Genomic DNA, 12,447 nt, shown 5'->3' on the forward strand with positions numbered 1-12,447 from the left:
CCTTAACCCACTGAGCGAGGGCAGGGATCAAACCTGCAACCTCATGGTTCCTAGTTAGTTTCCACTGTGCCATGATGGGAACTCCTATTTTTTTTTTTTGAAGTTACTCTGTTGTACTTTATTCAACAACTTGAATTCAGTGCTTTATCCATTAATTTTCTCTTTTCTTCTCCTAATATATTTTTAATGACTTTTATTTTTTCCATTATAGCTAGTTTACAGTGATCTGTCAATTTTCTACTGTACAGCAAAGTGACCCAGTCTCTCTCTCTCTCTCATGCACACACACACACACACATTCTTTTTCTCATATTATCATGCTCCATCATAAGTGACTAGATATAATTCCCAGGGCTATAGAGCAGGATCTCATTGCTAATCCACTCCAAAGGCAATAGTTGGCATCTGTTAACCCCAGATTCCTAGTCCATCCCACTCCCTCCTCCTCCCCCTTGGCAACAACAAGTCTGTTCTCCAAGTCCATGCATTAATTTTCTGTGGAAATATTCCCTTGTGCCATATATTAGATTCTAGATTTAGGTGATATCATATGGTATTTTCTTTCTCTTTCTGACTTACCTCACTTAGCATGAGAGTCTCTAGTTCCATCCATGTTGCTGCAGATGGCATTATTTTGTTCTTTTTTAAGGCTGAGTAGTATTCCGTTGTGTGTATATATTACATTTTCTTAATCTATTCATCTGTGGATGGACATTTAGGTTGTATCCATGTCTTGGCTGTTATGAATCATGCTGCAGTGAACATATGGGTGCATAGGTCTTTTTCAAGGGAAATTTTGTCTGGAGACTAATATACGTTTTTATGGCTATAACACCTAAATGCTGCTTGTAGCTGCATCGCAAACTTTGGCATGTAGAGTTTTATTATAATTCAGTTCTAAATATTTTCTTTTCTAATTTTGATTCCTTCTTTGATCCATTTGTTGTTATCATTCTTTTTCTTCTTAAGCCTGCAATTATGGCATATGGAATTTCTCAGGCTAGGGGCCGAACAGAGCTGCAGCTGCCAACCTATGCCAGAGCCACAGCAATGAGGGATCCAAGCTGCATCTGCAACCTACACCACAGCTTATGGCAATGCCAGATGCTTAACCCACTGAATGAGGCCAGGAATCGAACCCACATCTTCATGGATACTAGTTGGATTTTTAACCCACTCAGCCACATATGGGAACTCCCTCATTTGTTGTTTAGAAGTGTGTTTTTTTACATTTCCCAAACATTTGTTAAGTTGTCATGGTTTGTTTAGATTCATCTGTAACTCTACCAGTGTATTTGCTCATCATTGTTTATTGCTTCTCCTTCTTTTTCTATATTTAATTTTCTTCTCCCTCAAGTGCATTCTTTAGTTCTTCTTTCGGCATCGGTCTGTAAAGGTAAACTCTCTTAATCTTACTTTGAGCTGGGTTCGTTTTATTTTATTTTTTTTCTTGTAACACCTAGCTGGGTATAGAATTCTGGGTTGAACTTTATTTTCTTGTAGTAATTTGCAAGTATTTTTCCATTGTCTTCTGGTGTCTAGAGAAGTCTGTTGCCAGTCTATTTGTATTTCCTTTTTAAGCAATCTGTATCTTCTCTGTGGATGCAGTTTTAGCAGGATGGTATGTTCTGGCTTGCCCTGGGTGGTGCTGGTTGACACCTTTACTCTTGCATAACTGTTAAGAGTGCCTGTTTCATTCTCAAAAATATCCTGTTTAGAATGAAAAATTTTGTGGTCACCCAAACTGTAACATACATTAATATAGCTTCATGTTTGCTTACCATCTAAGAACACACTGTGTTTCCTGTATCTGAAAATCCATTAATTCTGGTGAGTTAATGGATTTTAACATTAACATTTTCTCATTTTAAAAGGCCTACATTTAAAAGTTTTCATTTAGAATTGTATCTTAAGGAGTCCCTGTTGTGGCTCATTGGGTTACAAACCTGACGCGTATACATGAGGATGCGGCTCAATCCCTGGCCTCACTCAGTGGTTTAAAGGATCCAGTGTTGCCAAGAGCTGAGGTGTAGGTCGTGGACATGGCTCCGATTCCGTGTTGCTGTGACTGTGGCATAGGCCTGCAGCTGCAGCTCCAATTCGACCCCTACCCTGGGAACTTCCATATGCTGAACTTAATATGTCTTTTTCTCTCCCAATTGTCTGACCTGCCAGTACCCTTTAAAGCTAACATGGTACTGTTACAGTGTGCCAGATACTGTTACCGAGTCCAAGCTCATACTGCTCACAACACGACAGGCCAATAAATCCAGAGATGAGCTGTTGGGCAAGGAATAGTGACTTTATTCAGAAAGACAGCAGACAAGGAAGATCATGGATTAGTGTCCCAAAGAACCATCTTCTCTGAGTTAAAATTCAGGCTTATTTTATACAAAAAGGGGAGAGGATCTGGCTGGTTGTTGCAAGCTTCTTGGTGCTGGAATCCTTTGTTCTTGCAGCTGTCCACGTAGGTTGGGTCACAGTGGTCCTATACACTTCTGACAAAACAAATTCTCTCTTCTGCAACTTTTTATCTCTCTACGAATGGAAAAGTGTTACACCTTTAAAGGGCAGAGCCTTGAAGTTCCAGTTGTGGCTCAGTGGGTTACGAACCCAACTAGGATCCATGAGAATGCGGGTTCCATCCCTGGCTTCACTCAGTGGATTAGGGATCCAGCGTTGCCATGAGCTGTGGTGTAGGTGGCAGATGTGGCTCAGATCCTGGATTGCTGTGGCATAGGGCAGCAGCTGTAGGTCCGATTCAACCCCTAACCTGGGAACCTCCATTTGCCACAGGTGTGGCCCTAAAAAGCAAAGAGAAAAAAGGGGGCAGAGCCTTGAGATGGGGCTCTCCTGTATATTTCAGGCTACAGGCAACATTCTTAACCTGTAGCAAAAGCTATAGAATACAAACGTTAAAGTTCAAGGAACAGATCCAATATGGAGTTAGATTTCTTCTTCTGTATTATAATCTTTTGCATAATGGACCACTTCTGTGGCCTCGTTTCTGTGACATTTGGTTCAGCTCTTTGTGTGTTTCCTTTTCTCATGTCTTGTGCATAGAAGAGTCCATAAAACATACACCAGGGGATGATGGCTGCAGCATTCAGGTTCACCTGATAGCTTACATGCTCCTTTTGTGCCTCTGCTCAAGGGCTTCCTGCCCCACTCCCCACATAACCACTTTTCTGAATTTTATGTCGATGCTTCCGTTGCTTTTCTGTATACTCTTTTCCATACATGTATGTATTTCAAACAATTTATTGTTTAGTTTTGCCTGCTTTTAAAGCATAAACAAAGGGAACCACATTGTATATATTCCTCCGTGGCTTGTTTCTTCCCCTTCAAATGTATGTCTTTGTCGTTCTCCATTTTCACTGGAGTCAAACCAGTGGACTCATTGTTTGACTACATCACAAAATATAAATCTAACCCACTCATTACGGACCCTTCAATGTTTTTTTATTTTGGGGGACTACATACCTCTTTATATTCCTACTTTCAGCAAATGAGTTTCTTTTGCTTTGCATCCTCACTAACACTTGGTATTGTTAGCAATTTAAGTTTTACCAAACTGGTAAGTGTGGAGTGGTGTGGCTGTGTGTGTGTGTGTAAACTTTTAATGTAGGCATTGTGATTTTTTAATTTGTTCTTCCTTTATTTTCAATTATATTGAGCATGTTCTTGACATTTGCCTTTTCTCTTCAATGGAATTGCTGTTTTTGCCTTTCATCTATTTTCTTTGGGGTTATTTTCCTCATTTTTATTGATTTATAAGCATTCTTTACACGTTGTGGAAATTAATCCTTTGTGATGTGTGTTGCAATTTTCATCTCCAAGTTGGTAGCTTGTTTTTTCTCATTCCTTACAAAGTCTCCGGAAAACCAGAAGTTCTTAATTTATCTATTTTGTTTTTTTCTTCAAAGTAAGTGCTTTTTGTATACCTTTTATTAGAATTCTCTTTCTACCCTGAGGGCTTAAAATTATTATCCTGTTGTATTCTAATTTTTGTCATGGTTTTATCATTCGTATTTGTGTTTATTCCACCCTGAGTTGATTTTTACGTAGGACATGAAGGAGGAATTTATTTTAATTTTATCCATATGGGTAACCAATTGGGTCAATATTATTTGCTATGGTCCAACCTTTCCCTAATACTCTGTAACATCTGTTCTGCTATAAATCCAGTTTCCGTATGTGCCTTTATATGCTTCTGGGTTCTCTCTTCTATTGCATCGGTCTGTTTGTCCACTCTTGTACCAATACCACACTATTTTTTTTTCTCTTTTTAGGGCTGTACCTGCAACATATGGAAATTCCCAGGCTAAGGGTAGAATTGGAACTACAGTTGCTGGCCTACGCCACAGCTACAGCAATGTGGGATCCAAGCCTCACCTGCGATCTGCACCACAGCTCACAGCCGCACCAGATCCTCAACCCACCGAGCGAGGCCAGAGACTGAACCCGCCTCCTCATGGCTATTGGTCAGATTCGTTTCCACTGTGCCACAATGGGAACTCCCACCACACTATTTTGATTAGCTTTGTCCTGATATCTGGGAGGGCAAATGCCTCCCTCTTGTTCTTCTTCAAGAATGACTAAGGTTTTCATGGTCCTATAGCCTTCCATACAGATTTTGGAATCAGCTTGTTAGTTTCCATAAAACTCTCTATGATGAACTTGGTTCAAAGCCATCTATGTTCCATCAAATGGCTTGGCTGGTCCTTGTGGAAGGTGGTGCTGTCTTTAGGGCTCAGTGTTCATCTCTGTGGCCAACAAGTTGGACTCTCAACAGGGGCTACAGTCAGATTAACTGTGGCAAGTGGGGACCTCTATTGCTCAGGTGTGCTGTGTAACCCCCATCTGTTCCAGCATGGCCGTTTTGTCCCCAAGCACCTTGGCCAAGGGAAGATGTGCTGGGTGGAAGGCTAAGTAATTGACTTCCACAGAATGGGTTTTCTTTTCCACCGAAGTTAGAGCACTCTTCTGCTGAACAGTCTCACATACATGTGCTTATTTGGAGAGCTCCATCCTCTCAAACCCCTTATATATTTGCCATCAACTTTTCCATCATATTCTTTCAGAGTCCCAGTCCATCCACCCAAACTATGAGCCTCTGTCTATGAATCAACGTAACATCTATACTGCTGGCCTGGGGTAGGAAAGGGGAGGCAGGATAGGCTTGAGGAAAAGCTATGAACTGCTACTTTTGCACAACCTCAGAGTGGTAGCTTGTAGAGAATTTTTTTTCCCTTCTTTTTAGGGCCACACTTGTGGCATATGGAAGTTCCCAGGCTAAGGGTTGAATCGGAGCTATAGCTGCCAGCTTCCATCACAGCCACAGAAACATAGGATCTGAGCCACATCTGTGTCCTACACCACAGCTCACAGCAACGCTGGATCCTTAACCCACTGAGCAAGGCCAGGGATTGAACTTGTGTCCTTGTGGAAACGAATCCAATTCCTTACGCTGAGCCACAATGGTAACTCCCATAGAGAAAGTTTGAAGCCATGTCTAACCACTACAAACTTCTGGAAAAAATGGCTAATCTTTCAGTTATTTCACCTGACATCTCTTCTGCCTCCCAATCTCATTCAAGTCTCTCTTGCTGATGAACTCCAGCCTGGAGCCATACTGGGAAAATAATTCTCTGACTTTAAAGAAGTGACGGTGGTTCCAAGTTGACAACAGACCATCCAGCCTGTTGCCATATATTTATGTGGTGTGCAGTCATTTTCATGTATAGGTGAGGTATCCCTAGCTGTCCTGATTTGAGGATGGCTTCCAGGGATAATAAATACTACCTCCCACTGTGTCAGTTCCCCTGGGATTGTGGCATAAACTGCAGGAGCCAGTGGTTGTACTCTAACAGGTCTTAGGACGCTCAGCATTGGAAGTACAGGAATATTCAAAGGGAAATAAGGTTTGAAATGCATGATGCCAGAAGCTAGTCTGTTCAAAAGTAGATAGAGACCTTTTGACAGTTATGTTAAACAGCTCATCACATTCATGTTTGAAACAATTTCTCTTTGCTTATCCTTTGAATCATTAGTCTAAAAATGACATTGCAACTTATAATAGTATAATACGGTTCAAAAATGTTCTGTGGCATGAGAAGCAATATGGTCAATTATTAACGGGGGTACCTTCCGGTCATCTCTTCAGCTGTGTTTAATTTGCTATTTAACTCATCCTTTGGGGTTTTTTTGCCTTTTTTTTTTTTTTTTAATGGCCATACCCATGACATATGGAGGTTCCACGCTAGGGGTGGAATTGGAATTGGAGTTGCAGCCGATGGCCTATGGCACAGCCACAGCAATGCAGGATCCGAGCCCTGTCTTTGACCTATACCACACCTCACAGCAATGCCAGATCCTTAACCCACTGAGTGAGGCCGGGGATCGAACCTGCATCCTCATGGATATTAATCGGATTCATTTCCGCTGAGCCACGACGGGAAATCCTCCCTAGGGTTTTTAATTTCAGTGACTTTCTATATTTCTCTAATAGTTCAAGTTGGGTATTTTCCAAATATGCTTTTTTTTTTTTTTTTTAAAGATACTGTCCTTTTTCCTTTCTAAAACTCCTTCTTTCTTGTTGTTAATTATTTAAGGTATACTCAGAGTTCCTGTTGTGGCTCAGCAGGTTAAGAACCTGACACAGTTCTGTGAGGATGCAGGTTCAATGTCTGGTCTTGCTCAGTGGGTTAAGGATCTGGCGTTGCCGCAAGATGCAGTGTAAATTGCAGCTCAGATCTGGCCTTGCTGTGGTGTAGGCTGGCAACTGCAGCTCTGATGCAGTCCCAAGCCTGGGAACTTCCATATGCTTTAGGTTCAGTCTTATATATATATGTGTGTATATATATATACACACACACACTCACTTTGTAGTCCATATGCTGTTCTAATGGTTAAAATATTGGCAGAGGAGGGATCAAATCTCTTGCTTATTTTGTCTGATTCTTGCTCAGTCGTCTTGTAGTTTGGATTATGAGCTCATCTATAGCAGCACTCTGTGGGAATCCTGCAGCCTTGGATGACAGCAGCTCTTCAGAGCAGTTTCATGTTTGTTACTGTCAGGAATCCTTTGTGTAGAAAGGAATGTTACTGTGTTGCTTTACCAGGCTGAGCTTTCTGGACTCAGGGTTCCTCCCACACAGCTACAGTATTAACTCAAAACCTATGCTATTTGGGAGTTCCCATTGTGGCACAGTGGTTAACGAATCTGACTAGGAACCATGATGTTGTGGGTTCAATACCTGGCCCCGCTCAGTGGGTTAAGGATCTGGCGTTGCCATGAGCTGTGGTGTAGGTCACAGAGGCAGCTTGGATCCTGAGTTGCTGTGGCTGTAGTGTAGGCCGGTGGCTACAGCTCCAATTAGACCCCTAGCCTGGGAATCTCCATATGCCACAGGAAGCAGCCCTAGAAAAGGCAAAAAGACAAAACAAACAAAAAAAAACAAACCTATGCTATTTGGTTCCCTCTAAATTTCTGGCCTCTGAGGATTTCCTTACTTACCTGGGAACTTAGAGCGGCTTTTCAAAGGATGTCTATTATACTTGAGCCACCATTTCTGAATACTTATTAGTGTGAGGGTTTTCAGGTTATCTGGTAAATCATATTTCCAAAATTATAAGCCTTCCTATTTTTATTAATTGTTGTGTCCCTTTTGCCTGTCATAAAGCCTGGAAAAAGACATTAAGGAGCAGGTTAAGGATCCAGCATTGTCACTGTTATGGCAAGTCTGACGAGGGCTTCTTGGCGGGGGTGGTGGTGGTGGTTGGGACTGTGGGAGAAGAAGCGGGGAACCCGGAGAAGGTGGCCAGCAAGGAAAATGGGAATTCCCTGCGTGCTGCCATTGTCTCATCTGTGGCTCGTTCGTGCCATTGTTGACTTCCATTCATTCTCTCCCTCTCTTTTCTTTTCTTTCTTTCCTGCTTTTTTTTTTTTTTTTTTTTTTTGGTTAAATTTGAACTCTTGGTAAGAGGCCAGTTGCCTTCATTAAAAATGACTTCCTTGATTTATCTGTCTTAGTGTCAAAGAATAGCAACCCTTGCCCTAGCACGAGCCCTCCCTGGCTGTCGGAGCTGCACTCACCCTGGGCAGCCCGGGGGTGTCTGAGCCCTCAGGTCCTCGCCTAGAACCAGCCCCATGTGACCCCGGGGCAGCTCCCTTGCCTTCTTTGGACTCAGTTTTATGACCTGAAATGTGAGAGGGTGATCTTTAAGGGCCTCTTTCCAGCTGTGACATCCCGAGGTTGCAAAATCAAGCAAGGTACGAAAAAGGGCTTAGGTGCTAGAATTTCTTAGGTCTGTACATGAGTGGCACCCACTGCTCAGGCTTGATAACAAAGTTGCCTGATGAAGCAAACCTGGGGGAAGGGGGTATGACACTCTTGCAGGGGGGTTTAGAGTCAAGGGCTCTCTCCCCTAGGATGTAGGTGACATCTTGTGGAGACCTCAAATAACACTGGGTTCTGTAGTTAGGAAGAACTGGAGCTGGGGGTTCACAGCACTGTCCCAAATGGCAGAAACAGTGAATTCCGCCTGTCCATCTCACAGACCATGAAGACACCATAACGAACAACAGTTTGAAAGACTTTTTCTCTTTAATGGGCTCACCAGGGGCATATGGGAGCTAGGGGTTGAATTGGAGTTGCAGCTTCCAGCCTACTCCACAGCCACTCAATGCAGGATCCAAGCTGCCTCTGCAACCTACGCCGCAAGCTTGCAGCAACACTGGATCCTTAGCCCACTGAGCAAGGCCAGGGGTGGAACCTGCATCCTTGTGGACATTATGTCAGGTTCCTAACCTGCTGAGCCACAGTGGGAACTCCCAGAGACTTTCTAGTAACAGCCACCTGCTTAGGCTCTAAGGGTAAATGAAAACATGGGGCACAAGTATAGATCTGGAACAAATGAAGCCAGAAAGGCTGGAAGTAGAGCAAGGGTGATTTCCCTCTTTGGGGAAGCAGTTTTGCTCTGCTCATGGCATTTTTTTTACGTTTCCTACAGTGAGACTGTATCACTATAATGGTAAATGAACTGTACTGAAATAACATTTTAAAGAGCACTCCGTTTTGTGCCGTAGTGAGATGGGAGGCCTGGGTGACCCCATGTCCACATCTGGACCCACCAGAGACATCAGCAGGTTGGAGGGTATTCGGGGAAGGGTGTTGGTGATGATGGGGGAGCTGCCCAGCTGACTGCGGGGGGCAGCTGTCAGACAGAGGCCGTGTTGCTTAGAGAAATTAGAAAAATAAGGACAGGGTCTTGGTGCTGCTCTGAAACAATCCTCGGGGAAAGGAATTAGATGCTGTCTGAGGGGATGCAGAGGGCAGAAGCAGCACGCCTCGGGGGAGCCCCAAGCCTGCAGGGACCCAGCTTTTGGCTTAATAGAACTCCCAACAGCCGGCTTTGTGAATTGACCAAGCTTAGAGCCAACAGCCTTGAGAGGTGGTGCACCCTTCATCTCTGGGCAGGTGGATAAAGGCTGTGACCCACCACCGGGGCCACTGCGGTGCCCTTTCCTACAGTGCTGGGAGCCTAGGGTGGCGGAGGATCTTGAAGTCCCCAAGAGAAATAATTGCCATCAAGATCAGGAGAGGGGCTTCCCAAGTGGGTTCAAACCCTGGATCTCCTACTTACCTATGTGATCTTGGGTGAGGTACCGAACCTCAGTGTATGTCCGTTTTCTCATCTGGGACCTGGACATAACCCCAGGTTACCTGTGATAAATGAGAGAGGGTATAAAGTTCTCAGTGCAGGGTCTTGTATACAGTAAGAGCTCAACACATGAGCTGGCTGGCAGTGGGTTAGTTTGCCCGGCACCAGAGATCTGGCACCCCCCTCAACTTGCTCAGCACCTAAGTCACTCACGGGTCGGCTGTATCATGCTTGGAATCAGCATCCGTGGGTCCCAAGTCATAGTCTGAACTGATTTTATCCCAGCGTATTCCTGACCCAGCGTCCACTTTCCACCCTCTCCGGCTTCTGAAGCCCCTCAAGGGTACTTATGCCCCAGGCAGGCTTGCCTTGTAGCTTGGTTTCCTTGGCCTCCCTCCCCGCGATGGAGCCCAGAAGGTCATAACGCAGCCCCGTCTGCCAGCCAGGAGCTGGGTGCCCAGGAATTCCGGCCCGCGGCTGCTCTGCTCGCGCCGCCGGGTCTGTTCGCCAGCGCATCTGTTTCGAATCAGCGCCGTGCGGTGCATTCTTTCTGCCGAGCGAGCGTGCAGGCCCGGAGCCTGGGGACGGCGCTAATTGATTGCTAAATGGATCTTGTCATTTCCAAAAGAGAGGCCTCCAGGCCTGCCCTTTGCTCAGCCTCCGCTCCCCACGGGCCCGAAGGGCTGAAGAATTTTTGGAGCGAGGCAATGGCTCTCTTGAACCTCGTTTGCAGGAGTTCCCCCAGAAGCCTTAGAAAAGCCCCTGCTCTCTGTAGAGAGATTTTCGGCTTAACGAGCACTTCCTCGAACACGATCCCGTTTCAGGCTCCCAGCAGCTTGGTGGCGTGGGCCCAGCTGCCTTGGACACACAGGAAATCGAGGTGCGGCGTGTGAGTTGAGGGGCCTTGGGTCACACAGACTCGATGGCAGGGCTGAGCCTGTCCTGAGCCCGACTCACGCTGGGTCCGCGTTCTTCCTCGAAGCTCAGTTCACTAGCAGTGTCTGGCCAGCGTTTGCCACGAACGTGGTCAGGGAGAGAGGAGACGCCCCCCGAGGCGTCAGGATCCCCAGAGGTGCCGTGGGTGTCTGGCTCCCTGTCACAGGAGAGCAAGGAGTGGGGGGATGCTGCTCACGTTCAAGGGCGAAGGGCCGCCTCCCTCCTGCTCCTCGGCCCCAGAGGAAGCACAGCCTTTTCCCCCTGGCAGGCGTTCCCTCTCAATCCCGCGCCCTTGCTCCAACGCCCCGGGCTTCCCCAGCGCTGGCTGGCGGGAGAACTTGTCACCCTTCGTGTACTCAGCTGTCTCCCCAGCTTGGGGGCGGGGCTTGTTGTCCTTCTGTCTCTGAGGCTCCTCCTGGAACAGGGGCTGCTCCTAGTAGGTGGTCAATACAGGAATGCAGAACGATGACTCATCCCGGACTTTTCCCTCTGATCTCATTCTCCTTGGGCTCTTGGCAGAGCTCAACTGGGAGATTACAACCTGCTCTCAGCAGAGCAGTGCAGCACGAGGGGGCCTCGGGGCCTGACACAGTCCCCGAGCTTCGGTTGCCAGCTCTACCAAGTGGCAAGGTTTCCGTGTGTGTCCACCTGGGGCTGGTTGGAGGACTGGGTAAGATAATGCAAGTTTTTGAATGCTGCACTCGTGCGAGTGGTGTTTGTTGTTGCTGTTGTGGTTTGTTTGTTTTCACCTTGAACGGATTCTGGGCTCCACTCTCCTCCAGAAGCTTCTTCACTGGCCCCCTACGGCCAAAAGGGCTTCTTGTAGAATCAGGGTGCAGAGACGTTCCATCCATCTGGAAAACGATGAATGAGCTCTTAGAATAAGTCTGGCTTCAGACTAAGTGCCTCATGTGGGCAGAAACCGGAAAGGGATGTCCTCGCCCTTGGGGCCTGGATCCTGGGTCCCCCCTGCCTCTGCCTCCTCGCCTGTGTCTCACCCTCTCCCCTACATTGGTCCAGACTCCTGTTACGAGATCAAAGAGAACTCCTCTCAGCTCCTGCATCTCCACCTTCCTGGCTGTGTGGCTTTGGGGGAATTATTAACCTCTCTGATTGCACCATGTGTAACATGGGGACAATAGCACCTCTTCTAGGATTGTTGGGAAGAACTACTGAGATAATGAACAAAACTATGCTTGACTATGGATGGTGTGTATTAACTGCCCCACCAGTGTGAGCCGTTCCTGTCGTGCTAGGCCAGGCACCCTGTACCCCCACTCTTCTCCCTTAGCCTCTCAGTCTTCTGACATCTGATCCCCCACAGACACTGCTCTTGCCATGGCCTCCCGTGCCTCCTGATTGCAAAATCCGAAGGCGTCTTCTTTCCACCCCACTTGGGCCTCTCTGCAGCACTTGGCACCACGGCCTGCTCCTTCCTGAAAATGCTCCTCCCTTAATATCTGAGCTGCAATAGCCCCTAGATTTTCCGCCTGGCCGTTTCTTTTCTCTCTCGTGCAGTCTTCTTTCTCTACCGTGGCCGTAGAGCCTGCTCTCCCCTGGAGTCCCTTGTGTGTGTCTAACAGTTTGAAGTTACCAAAGTTTATAGGCGGAGGAAACAGAGCCCCTGCCCACAAAAGCACCGAGTCAGACAGTACCCTGCTCACTGCCCTTGAGGACTTGTAGGGGTTAAGTGCTGTGTTTAGTGCTTCTATAGATTATCCCACTTGACACCTGCAGACAGAGTCAGACGGATCGGGGCTCAACCCCCAGCCCCACTAGCTCAGAGGCTAGGGTGGTGGCAGCAGGTATGACCCAGGTGGGGAAGGAGCTGGTAAGCGGGACTGG

General features: G+C 46.4%; 1 long non-coding RNA gene across 1 annotated transcript; it reads right to left on the reverse strand.

The window, feature by feature from the left end:
- LOC110256059 lies at positions 1,133 to 11,270 on the reverse strand. The gene is made up of 3 exons (XR_002337267.1): positions 10,624 to 11,270; positions 9,649 to 9,728; positions 1,133 to 1,710 (listed from the first exon to the last, which is right to left on the reverse strand). It is a non-coding gene; the product is annotated as an uncharacterized LOC110256059 (long non-coding RNA).

This window comes from Sus scrofa, chromosome 12, assembly GCF_000003025.6.
Source record: "Sus scrofa isolate TJ Tabasco breed Duroc chromosome 12, Sscrofa11.1, whole genome shotgun sequence".
Lineage (NCBI taxonomy): Eukaryota > Metazoa > Chordata > Mammalia > Artiodactyla > Suidae > Sus > Sus scrofa.